The following is a 13,190-nucleotide window of genomic DNA, read 5'->3' on the forward strand; positions in this document are numbered from 1 at the left end:
TACAGGAGGTTGTAAGACACTCAGTACAGGTGTTGGGAACCAAATTTGGGTCCTCCGAACGAGCTGTACATGTTCTTTTTGTTGTTGTTTGGTGTTTGGTTTTTGGTTTTTTTGAGACAGGATTTCTCTATGTAGTTTTTGGTGCCTGTCCTGGATCTTGCTCTATAGACCAGGCTGGCCTTGAACTCACAGAGATCCGCCTGGCTCTGCCTCCCGAGTGCTGGGATTAAAGGCGTGCGCCACTGCCCGGCCGCAGTACATGTTCTTAACTGCTGAGCCATCCTTCTAGCCTTCCCTGCATTGTCTTACATTGGTCATTGAAAGGGGATTCCAGACAGGTGAGTTCCAGAACAGGCTCCAAAGCTACACAGAGAAACCCTGTCTGGAAAAAAAGAAAAGGAAATTCCAGGATGAAGACTCCTGGATTCTGCATCTTCAGCTTTCTGAGATCTCGTTCCCTCAGGTGCAAGTTCATTCTCACCAACTGAAAACACGTTAGTGCCGTCGGGCTGAAATGTGGGCCCTGGGAATACTGCATGGCCTAATGCCCAGCACGCTGCTTCTAAGTCTCCCTGTGAGCTTGGATATCTGAATGTTTACCATGAGCCCAAACTAGGCTGGCTGTGGTGGGATAGCACTTTCTTGTGCGCTGGCAGGATATTAAGTGATCTACAAGAGGGCCCCATAGGAAGAAATCATTATTCCTTGAATTATTTATCACAGAACAGAATGGTTAGTAAAGAGTAAGTTTGATGTCGGGTGCAAATTGGACAGTGAATCCTCACATACAAACAGGTGTACACACGGACACAAAAATAAACATGTAGGCCTCCCAATATATGTATAACTTCCTCCTTTACTTACATGGAAGCAGGACAGTAAAAAGGTATGGAACTCACTCTGTAGACCAGGCTAGCCTCGAACTCACAGAGATCCACCTGCCTCTATCACCTGAGTGTTGAGATTAAAGGCGTGCGCCATCACCGCCCAGCTGCTTGTTATTTTTTGAGATGGGGGTCTACCTATGTCTCTCTGGCTGGCTGATTTATAGAGATCTGCCTGCCTCTGCCTCCCACGTTCTGAGATTAAAGGCGTGTTTCTCTCCATCTGCTTGATCTCAGTTTAAGAATGACAAGGCTAGATCTAGAAGGTTGTATTTCTACACCAAGCTCAAAAAGATTTTTTAAATCTGTGTGTGTGTGTGTGTGTGTGTGCGCGCGCGCGCGCGCGCGCGCGCTCAACTCAAACGCATGCTCACATTGCATGTGTGAGAATGCCCATGGAGGCCAAAAGAGACTTACATTCTCTGGAGCTAGAGTTACAAAAGGTTGAAAGTCATGTGACATGGGTACTAGGAACCAAGTTCAGGTCCTCTGCAAAAGCAACAAATGCTCTTAACGTCTGAGCCGTCTCCAGCCCTGGAAGCACCGGTATAACCTGCAAGTGCTGCCCTTATCTAGAGACAAATGCTTTCCTATCCCCCCAAATGTTTGGTAGTGGGGCTCTTTGAACAGAATGGCTATATCTCATTTTCCTCAGACCTGGACTTAACTAAAAACCAAACCGTCTCTAGGCATGGAGAGATGGCCTGATGAAGAAGATCTCAGAACCTCTTCTAGTCTTCTTTGGCACCCACATGCACACGGCATACATGCACACAGAGACACACATATACACATAAAGAAAAATAAATCTGCTTTTAAATGTATAAAAAGAGCACCCTGGAGATATGGCTCAGCAGTTAGGAGCACTGGCTGTTCTTCCAGAGGAGTTGGGTTCGATTTTACCACCCACATGTGGGTTTACTACAATCTGTAACTACAGTCCCAGGGGATTAGCAACCCATGAGGCCAGAAGGCCTGCATTCCTTGGGTGTGATGGTGTGGATTTTTTTTTTTTTTTTTTTTTTTGAGAGCTATGGAGTTTTTCTCAGCTTTTGGTGAACTTACCTAGAGGGCTATGGTGCGGAAATGATCAACAGTCACTAAAGCCGCCCGAGCCAGGGCCTTCCCAGTTTGTTGGCTCACGCTCAAGAAGATTAAGGGAAGGCAGACAAGGAGTGAGCAGAGCAAGAGGTGAGAAAGAACTCCCAAGAGTGGGGGGGGGGGGCACTCCAAGGGAAGAATACCTATGTGTTGCCCTCCCCAGTGGCCTCTTCATAGGTCTGCACTCATTTTTTGGTCTGTCATGGGCTGAGTCTGGAATGAGCCCACATACTTTGTGCATGGTCCCTCATCCCAACCAGAGAAGGGATCATGTGTGTTACTGGCCACATGTGTAAATGACTAGCTCATGATCTACCACCCGCCCCCATTAGTGTCTGAGGGGAGCCTTCTCGGTGAGACAGTACAGTGAATCTTTTTCCTGGGGTTGAAAGCGTCGACAGGGCCTCAGGTCGCCTCGGTTCTCAGCATGCAGAGTTCTGTGTTGTTATAAGCCATGCTGTTAGCAGAGACTTCTGAAGATACATTTGAAAAAATTAAATTAAGCCAGGCGGTGGTGGCGCACGCCTTTAATCCCAGCACTCAGGAGGCAGAGACGGGCAGATCTCTGTGAGTTCGAGGCCAGCCTGGTCTACAGAGCGAGTTCCAAGTCAGCCAGGGCAACACAGAGAAACCCTGTCTTGAAAAACAAATAAGCAATTAAATAAACTCATTTCTTTAATGTGTGTGAGTGTTTGCCTACATGTCTGTCTTTGTCCCACACGCCTGAGCCCACAGGGACTGGAAGAGGACATCTGATCTGATGCCCCACTCCCACTCTTGGGAGTTCTTTCTCACCTCTTGCTATGCTCACTCCTTGTCTGCCTTCCCTTAATCTTCTTGAGCGTGAGCCAACAAGCTGGGAAGGCCCTGGCTCGGGCTGCTTTAGCCCTTTAGGTAAGCTCACCAAAAGCTGAGAAAAACTCCCCAGCTCTAAAAAAAAAAAAATCCACACCATCACACCCAAGGAACGCAGGCCTTCTGACCTCGTGGGTTACTTCAATGCTAAGGCTGCTAGAAGCACAGTGGAGACAGATCAGCTTCTTCCTCTCTTTGGTTTGACTAAACTGTAAATCCATTTTCCTCTGCCAATCCTGTTTCCCAATTTCTTTTGGAATATAGGAATTGGAGACAGCAAGCTGTAGACCTGAATGTTTGGTAATAGAGTATGTGCCATGTGGGTTCCCTTGTCATGAGGTTAAAGGTCAGCCACTGGTCGCTTTGGCAGCCAACTTAGATTTAACCCGTTCCAGCTAATCTAGCTGAGGAGGGACTGCGGCCTGCAGCCATCCTGTTCTCAGATGTCCGGTGAAGCCAAGGTAAACAAAGGTAAAAATTCAACTTGATTCCACTCCCAGAAGGTAATACATACATACATACATACATACATACATACATGCATACCACCGCCACCACCGTCACTAAGAACAACAAAACAAAAACAAGTAAAATGAAAAAAAATAAAAGCTAGGTATGTATGGTAGTAAATGCCTATAATTCCAGCAGGGAGACTAAGACAGGAGAATTGCTACAATCAGAGACCAGCCTGGGCTCCACAATGAGTTCTGGGACCAGCCTGGGCTCCATAATGAGTTCTGGGACCAGCCTGGGCTATTGTGCTACAGTGTGACACTCGACCTTAAAACTGCCCACCCCACCCCACCTAAAAACCCCCCACAAAAGCCCACCTAAGTGGACAACACTTGCTATTAAGTTGGAGTCTCCACGATAACATTCTTTCTGGTGTTTGGGTTGGTTGCGTTTTTCTGGTGGTGGTGGTGGTTTTGGAGACGTCTTCTTACGTTGTCGAGGGGCCTGGACTCCTGGGCTCCATCATGCCCCAGCTTCACTCCGGCACACATCGGGATGCCAGGGGCACACACCTACTCAGGATTTTTTTCCTTTCCGTGTTAAGGATTAAGCCTAGACTTGTCTGCACTAGATAAGAGCGCTACCACAGATTGCTCAGATTAAAAAACAACAACAGCAACATTGCTTATTTATTTAAAATTTTGTAGCTTTTAAGATTCTTTATAAAAATAAATTGGTGCCTATAAAACAAAATCTACACTTGTAAAGCCCCCTTTCTTCCTGAGAAGAAAGGGAGGGGGGATTAGATCTTCCCTCCGGTCATGGGGCATTTTGGGGTCGTCTCCTCCCAGCTGGGCCTTACCTGTCCTTTCTTTGTTTCAGGCATTAGTGGTGTTTAGATTTATGTCCTTTGACAAGCTACACAGTGCCTGTTTGTTTGAACCAGAGTCACCCCTTGGGAAATGCATACTTGGACTTAGCCGGTGCTGCTGGCTACGTTACCAGAGGGACTGCGCAGCGATTTGTAACCCAGGTGGCCTTGTAACCCAGGCGGCACTTCAACTCCTCCTCCTCCTCCCACGCCAACACACCAGCCAGCCAGAGAGTTTCGATAAACCGTGTGTGGGGTTGCACACCTCTGATCTCAGCACTCAGGAGGCAGAGATAGGCAACCTTCCATGGGTTCCAGGCCAGCCTGACCTGTACTGTGAGTTCCAGACCAGCCAGCACTACATGGTAAGATGTATGTAGTGAGTTGAAGACCAGCCTGGGGTACACGAGACTCCTTAAAACAGAAGGAAGAAGAAAGAAAAACAGGTTCCTGCCAGTATGTCTGGTCTGATCTGACCTGCACGCTGATATGAAATAGTCCCTGTCCTGGTATGTCTGATCTAACCTGCACGCTGATATGAAATAGACCCTGTCCTGGTATGTCTGATCTAACCTGCACGCTGATATGAAATAGTCCCTGTCCTGGTATGTCTGATCTGACCTGCACGCTGATATGAAATAGTCCCTGTCCAATCACTTCACTAAAAGAACTAACAGATGACTCGGTGGTTAAGAACACTTGTTCTCAAAGAGAGCCTGGGTTCAATTACTGGCACCCACATGGTGGCTCACAGCTGTCTACAATTCCAAGGGATGTGAAGCCCTCAGAGGACCAGACATGTGATGTACATGCGTACATGAAGGCAATATACACTACACATAAAATAAATAAATCTAAAAAAAATAATAATAATAACCCTAGGTATCCTCTGGCTTTTATATAAACCAAATAAGAAATCCCTACAAAATAGGCTGTCTCTCCAGAAGCTCATGTTCCCATTAAAGGCATGCTTCTTCTCGGTAATAAAACTTCATCTCAGCCCCTCACTGGTGGTGCACACCTTTAATCCTAGCACTAGGGAGGCAGAGGCAGGCAGTTCTCTCAGTTCAAGGCCAGCCTGGTCTACAGAGTGAGTTCCAGGAGAACCAGAGCTACACAAAGAAACTCTTTCTCAACTAACCAAAATAAAAATAAAAGAAAGAAAGTAAAGTAAATAATAAAACTTCCTCTCAGCCCTTACTTGTGTAGTCTCAGAATTCTTTTTCTAACAGTGACAATGTTCCCAGAGTTGTTAGGGTGACAAAGATCAGCCCTACCAGGCTAGAGCACCTGTCCTCAGCAGGTCAGCCAGAGAAACAAGTGAGAGAAAAAGCATCAAAAGGAGATTTATTCAGAGTGGTCACTTTGGAAAGGGAACACAGAAGTCCAGTGAGACAGTGTCTCCCCGCCACCCTGGCAGACGTTAATCAGTGTGGTAGGACACAGCCGACTGTGGACAGCCCCATCCCTTGGTTTGGGGCCCTGGACTGTATAGGCCTAACGAGTTTCGGACTCTGGACTGAATAGGGGTAGAGAAGTGTGTGCGTTTCTCCCCGCTCTTGCTGTAGCGTGACCAGCCAAGTTCCTGCCTTGATTTCCTTGCTATGACTGACTGGAGCCATTGTGGGCTAAAACAAAACCCTTTCTCTCCTAAGATGTTTTTTTTTAAAAAAAAAAAGATATCTGTGAGTGAGTGTGTGTGTGTGTGTGTGTGTGTGTGCCAAAAGAGGCCAGAAGATGGCATCAGATCCCCTGGAGCTGGAGTTAGTTACAAGCTGATGTGGGTGCTGAAAACCAAACTCAGGTCCTCTACGAGAGTAGCAGGCGCTCTTAACCATCGAGACATCTCTCCTGCACCCTCCACCGCCACCACCAAGTTCCTTTTGACTAAGGTTTTGGGTTTTTTTTGTGTGTGTTTTTCGTTTTTTTTTTTAATCACAGCAGCAGAAATGAAACTAAACACCCTTCCCCGAGGGCCTTTGGGGGGGGGGGTCCTGGCATGAGGCTCAGATTTAAGTAGAAGGCGAGAGTTATTCCTAACACGGTCCAGCCCATTATCACTGCCAGCTCCAGTTTCTCCCGCCAGGTGGTCAGACAGTTTCCGGAACCACATGGAGTCTCCTTCTGGAAGAGAAGCTTCCTCACTTCCAGACTTCAGGTTTTGTCCTTCTCCGAGCACTCCGTTCCTGGGGGAGGTCCAATTTCTTGAGGTCCTTTGCATCTCTTGTGAATATCTTCATTCCTGATAGGAGTTAAAACAAGAGCCTAGAAACCCTAGGTTGAGATCTCTGCATGACCTCTGTCTCTGAGACCTCTCCAGCCTGTGCCACCAGCCACAGCAGTCAGTGCTGGGTAACAACCGGAAACTGTCCCGGGCACCAGAGCTGAAAGCACATTTTTCTAGGCCTTGTCTGAAGAGAGCAAAATGACCGACTTCAGCCACAGAATAGAGCAGGGAAACTCTGGGGAGGAGTGCAGTCCACAAGCTGGACCCTTTTTTACATTTACTTTCATTATTTCGAATTATGAATGTGTGTGTCTATGTGCAACTGAGTGCAGTGCTCTAGAATGCTGGAGGGCAGAGGCCTAGGACCCCCTGGAACTGGACTCACGGGCGGTTGTGGGCTGCCATTTGAGTACTAGGAATCGAACTCAGGTCCTCTAGGAAGAGCCGTGAACCCTCGGAGCCATCTCTCCTGGTCTCTCCCGCCTCACGGGCAGAGGTCTTTGCTGTGCCTTCACCCGGTTGTAGTCAGCAGGCTGCAGAGACCCCACCGATCAGCCATGATAACCTTTAAGGTGCCAGGGTGACTCGGTTAATTTTACCTGCTAACTAATTAACTTGTTTTATCTCCCCTCTCAACCCTCTGATCTTTGAAATTAAATTTTGAACACCTCAGAATTTTTCTCTCATCAGGGTTGACTGTGAGATCTGTTTTGCATACCATTAGATGCAGTGTTCTAATGCGTGGTTTTCCTAATTTGTGCCTGTCCATGAGAAACACTGACCTGTATTATCTTTCTCTTGGGAACTTTCTTGTCAGATTTTGGTAACATTGTTATACTGGCTTCATAAAAGAAGTTGCCCCTCCTCCTCCCCCTCTCTCCCTCTTCCTCCCCCTTCCCTTCCCATTCTGCCTGAAGCGATTTCACTTTCCTTGTCACTAATCCAGTTGTGGCAAAGCTGTAGTTTGAGGAAGGGGTGAGGCAATGTTCCAGATCATCAGAGGTTCGTCCAGGTCGGCCTGAGGGCCTGCAGACAGGGCAGGCCTCACTTGTGGAGCCGAAGGAACACAGACTGCTAGGGGCAGATGGGTGATCTTCCAAAAATGAGAGAGCTGATACACTGTGTCCTCCACTGTTTCCAGCTTGTAGCTAAACAAGCCATGGCCCGGGGTGGTCACTGAGCTGGCAATCAGCTTGGCAGTCTTGGAGTCCTCCTCAGCAGAGATCTCTTGCAGCCCTGGCTGACTCCAAGCTCACTATGGAGTGATGCTCTTGAACTTCTGGTCCTCCTGCCTCTGCCTCCCAGCTGCTGGGATTAGAGGCGCCTGCCGCCGTGTCCGGTTCTGTGGTCCTGGGGATCATATACGGGACTTCATGCACACTAAGCAAGTACTCTACCTGCGGAGCTGTGGCCTCAGCTAACCCATCAGCCTTCAATACCTTCTTGAAATGACCTATTCCCTGCCTCAGCTTCCACAATACAACACAGCTGTAGTTTTCTTCCCAGCCAGTCTGTGGTGTTTCAGGCAGAGGTCTCCCTATACAGCACAGGCTGGCCTCAAACTTTTGGTCTTCCTGCCTCCAAGTGCTGGGATCGCAGGTGTGCCTCGCCTGTATGGTTGAGCCATTTTGTTTAACCTGGCCACTAAATGCTGTGCTCAGCAATTGACTGGGACTAGGGATGTAAAGGCTCAGTGGAAATACTTGCCTGGCTAGTTCAGAGCTCTAGTCAGGTTCTCAGCAGCACAAGGAGGGAAAGAGAGATCCAAAACAGCTCTTCTTTTCTCGTTCTTAAAATTACCTATTTTTATTTTACGTGTGTAGTGTCTTGTTTGAATGTATGTGTACTGTGTTCATGCAGTGCCTGCTGAAGCCAGAAGAGGGCGCTAGATCCCCCAGCGCGGAAGGTTAGCCGGTTTAGCAATCATGTAGATGCTGGGAATTGAACAAAGGTCCTTTGAAAGAGAAGTCAATGCTCTTAACCACTGGGCTATCTCTCTAGCCCCCCACCTCCCAGCGCTTGTTTTTCCTTTTTCTTTTTCTTTTTCTCTTTCTTTTTCTTCTCTCTCTCTCTCTCTCTCTGTCTTCCTTTCTTTTTTTTTTTTTTAAGAGAGGCTTTCTCTGTATAACAGAGGCTCGTCTTGAACTCACTATGGAACCCTGCTGTCCCCAAACTGTTCATTCTCCTACCTTAGCCCCTTGAGTGGTGGGATTATAGGCCTGTGTACAATGCTAGGCTCTCATTCACACGTGTTAGTAAGGCTTTGGGGAAAGAAGAGTGGCGATGTTTGTGAGCACAAAGATGGTACAGTTCTGTACCGGAAATGGAATTCCGTCCTCCGACCGGAACAGCTATCACCATCGTCATTACAGCAGTTGTGACCGTTTGCAAGATTCCCTTGAGAGAGGGGCTGTTGATGTTCCCTCATTTATTATTTATTTATTTGATTTTTTGAGACAGGGTTTCTCTGTGTAGCTTATCCTGGAACTCACTCTGTAGACCAGGCTAGCCTCGAACTCACAGAGATCTGCCTGCCCCTGCTTCCCGAGTGCTGGGATTAAAGGTGTGCGCCACCACTGCCCGGCGCTTTTTTAATTTTATTTATTTGTTTTGTTATGTATACAGTGTTCTGCCTGCACTGCAGGCCAGAAGAGGGCACCAGATCTCATTACAGATGGCTGTGAGCCACCATGTGGTTGCTGGGAATTGAACTCAGGACCTCTGGAAGAGCAGTCAGTGCTCTTAACCACTGAGCCATCTCGCCAGCCCCCCTCCACCCCCCCATGGTCCCTCATTCCTAAAGGAGAGGTGAAAAGGGTCAACAGACCCTCAGCTGAGATTTCGGCCCCTCCCGTCTGTGCCTCCCTGGCAAACTATACGTGATTCTTCCCTCTGTGCACAGTCTCGTGGTCTAGAAGTTATAATATATAGGGTGTGGAAGGCTCAGAGGAGGATCATAGCTATGTGGCTCTGGGGTCATTTTCATCCATGCTGGAGTGAGACTGAAGTGATGGGCTGCTTTGGGGTCACCCACACTCTGCCGGCAAGCTTTGTAAACTCACTGGTGGGCTTTTACTTGGTGAGCTATCTCGCCATCCCACCATCACAATTTAAATTGTAGTTTTATTGTTGTTTTTGAGGTAGGTCTCTCTACCCAGTCCTGGCTGGCATGGAACTCACTATGCAGACCAGACTGGCCTCGAATTCAAAGATCTACCGGCCTCTGTCTCCTGAGTGTTGGGATTAAAGGTGTCAGCCATCCTGCCTCACACAATTTAAAATTATTTCCTGGTCAGGCGGTGGTGGCCCATGCCTTTAATCCCAGTTCTCGGGAGGCAGAGGCAGGCAGATCTCTGAGTTCAAGGCCAGCCTGGTCTACAGAGCTAGTTCCAGGACACGAAGAAACCTTTAAATAATATTTTTTTTCTGTGTTTACTTTTTTTTTTTTAACATTTTATTATTGTATGTGCATGGGGCATGTCTGTGCACCACGTGTGCAATACCCATGGAGGCCAAGAGAAGGTGTTGGATCCCCTCTGGGACTAGAGATAGGGACAGTTGTGAGCTGCCATGTGGATGCTGGGACCCAACCTGGGTCCCCTGGAAGAGCAGCTAGGTGCTCTTAAGTGCTGAGCCATCTCTCCAGACTAACTTTTTTTTTTTAAAGTCAGGGTCTCATGTGGCCCAGCTGGCCTTATATGTGCTACACAGCTAGGGGGGGACTTTGAACTCCTGATCTCCGTGCCTCGCCAGTGCTGGGGTTACAGCCATGCCTCATCACTCATTGATAATAATCTATATGAATAAGCACATGTGCTTACATGAAACGTGAGAGTGATGACAGTGAGCAGATCTAGGCTGCGTGTTCCCAAGTTCTTGGCTTCTTATTCAAGGGATTAAAATAAGGGGGTCACCCAGATCGAAAAGTAGTGAGGAAATGTTATTTAAAGCAAAGCAATACAAAAGAGAAGATATTTAAGGGCCTGTATTATTCTTTGGAGCACCCTTTTATGGGGTTTACAGGGTTCAGTTACTAAGGGACACAGTGAGAGTGAGTCTCTGTTTTGATCGACACATTAGGTCATGTAATTATTTCCCACTTGTCTAAGTTTGGGTTTTTATTGCTGTGAAGATGGCAACTCTGATAAAGAAAACATTTAGTTGGGATGGCTCACTTGCAGTTTCAGAGGTTCAGTCCATTATCATCATGATGGGGAGCATGGTGGCGTGCAGGCAGAGGTGGTGCTGGACCTGAGAGTGCTACATCTTGCAGGCAACAGGAAGTCATCTGTGACACTCTGGGCGGTGTCCTGAGCATAAGAAACCTCAAAGCCTATCCCCACAGTGACACACTTCCTCCAACAAGCCCACACTTACTCCAACAAAGCTACACTTCCTAATAGTGCCATTCCCTATGAGATTATGGGAGCCAATTACATTCAAACTACCATACCACTGCACATGTGCCTTCCCATAATGCACCTGATTTTAGTCATATGCACATCAAATGATGCATAGGCATAAGGTAATAAGTAGGGAATTCTCCCTAACACAGTTTTGACTTACTGTGAAAATACCAAAAAACCAGTCTAGTGCGGATATGACTTTCCATTCTTTAGTACTAGATTATTGGGGTGTATTTAATAAAATCTGTCTTCAGTTTGATGATTGGCGAGGGAAGGAAAAAGCATCACAATGTAGCCTGATGTGGATTGGGGTCCAAGGCTGCATCTCCAAGGTCCAAGGAGAGATTGTTTGCAATGGTGTGGGGGTGAAGGAGGGGAGTGGCCAAGTGCACCGTTAGAAGAAGGGTGTGTGTGTATCCAAGCCAGAGTCTGTCCAGTTCCTACCTCCTGTTCTCATCAGGAGAGAATCCACTCCACAATGTTGTCCTCTGACTTCCATGTGCCAGTATCACATGCCACACAGGAGCTGCACTCACACATGCAATGATGATGAGGATGATGATGATGATGATAACTTGAAAACAATAAAGGGATTACTTGCAGAGAGAAAAAGAACAGGACAGAAATGGGATGCTAAAGAAACTTCTGTCTTTTTAAATTTTTGAGCATGTGAGTGTTTTCCAATAAAATTTTCAACAGTCTCGTGGAAGTGGTTAAACTGGGGGGGGGGGTCTAGAGCCTCACTTGTCACAGGGATTTTCATTGCCCTTTGAGTTTCTGCCCCTATTTCCTACAAAGCAGTGCTTCACAACCTATGTGGAGGTCAGTAGCAAAGACTCAGGGTCTCCTCACTTCTGTAGGACAGGCTGAGGAAAGTACCACTCAGCTGTAATAGCCTTTATTATACACTTTCCCTTGACTCTCTAGAGATGGAGGACAGTCTCAAAATAGCTAAAGAATTAATTTTAACCAGAGTAGGAATAAGAGCAATGTGCTCTGTGTTTTCTTTGTGTGTGTGTGTTGACACTGGTCTCGTGTTGGCTCAGGCTGGCCTCCAACTCTCATGCAGCTAAAAATAACTTTGAACTCCTGATCCTCCTGCCTCAGTTTCCCAAGGGTTGAGATTATAGGTCTGTGCTACTGCAGCTGCCGGTAGTGGTATGGAACTGGCTCTTGACGTCTCATCGGGGAGGTCCCAGAAGGCAGGACTCTGGAGTTGCGAGGAGGGAGTCGGTTAGGATGTGGGGACAGGTGGAGGGGAGTCAGCAGAATACCTGACAGTGGGGACCTGGTGCCGAGGGCTGCACTGTGTGATTAAGTATGCAATCGTTTGGATTTTAATTTTGGATGCTGGGTTGAACCAAAGCCTCATGGATGCTTCACATTGTGCTGCACCCTCTCTGCTCTAGTAGGTGTGCCTTGTGATAGCATTGAAGTAGGGGGGAATACCGTTTTCATCTTCAGGTAGTGAAGAGACAGCAAAAAGCCAAGAAATGTGTTCAGAGTCCCATGTGTGCAAAGCCCCTTCCTGGATTTGGGTGTGGCACCCTTGGGATGAGCTGTCCAAGGGGCTTTATCTCAGGAGTGGAAAATCTCATAAAGGGAGTTGATAAGAGCCTGACTCCTATCAGTCTGTCTGTCTTCTTCTGGACACAAAAGACAGATCTCACCCCCAAAGGTACTAAGTTTATTCTAAGCCAATTTGAGGGACCCTGTCCTGGGAACCAAAATTCAGATCATCCTTAATGACACCCTTGGCTGTGGGAATAGCTACAGGATACCTGTACAGTCACAGCCAAGGAGAGTCATGAATCAGTGCGTTTACCAGAGACGTTGGTGCCAACACTGGGTAGGTGAATTGCTGCAAACCAATTCCAGATGCTATCTGATGACATTAATAGGTTTTTGGTTTGGTTACAAGTTAGTGATCTGCTAAATGAATAAATTCCAGATGCGTGTGGTGGTGCACACTGTTAGTCAAAGCACCTGGGAGGCAGAAGCAGGCAGATCTCTTTGGGTTCAAAGCCAGCAAGTTCTAGAACAGCGAAGACTACATAGAGAGATCCTGTCTCTAATTAATTAATTAATTAATTAATTAATTAAAAAACTAAATTTTCTTACCTGATGGTCCAGAATGTTAGGTCAGATACAGAGGTTGGAGATAAGCTACTAAAGGAACTAAAAATACTCCAAGACCACTTTTAAAGATACATTTTTATTATTTGTATTTATGTATTCGTGTGTAAGTGTGTCCAGGTGCTTGTGTAGGCCAACAGTGTCAGATTCCCTTGGAGATGGAGTTGGATGAAGTGGCAAGCAGCCTATGTGGGGGCTGGGAATTGAACTCGGGTCTTCTGGCAGAGAAGCACATGCTCTAAACTACCGAGTCACCT

The sequence above is a fragment of the Peromyscus maniculatus genome, chromosome 4, assembly GCF_049852395.1.
Source record: "Peromyscus maniculatus bairdii isolate BWxNUB_F1_BW_parent chromosome 4, HU_Pman_BW_mat_3.1, whole genome shotgun sequence".
Taxonomy (NCBI): Eukaryota; Metazoa; Chordata; class Mammalia; order Rodentia; family Cricetidae; genus Peromyscus; species Peromyscus maniculatus.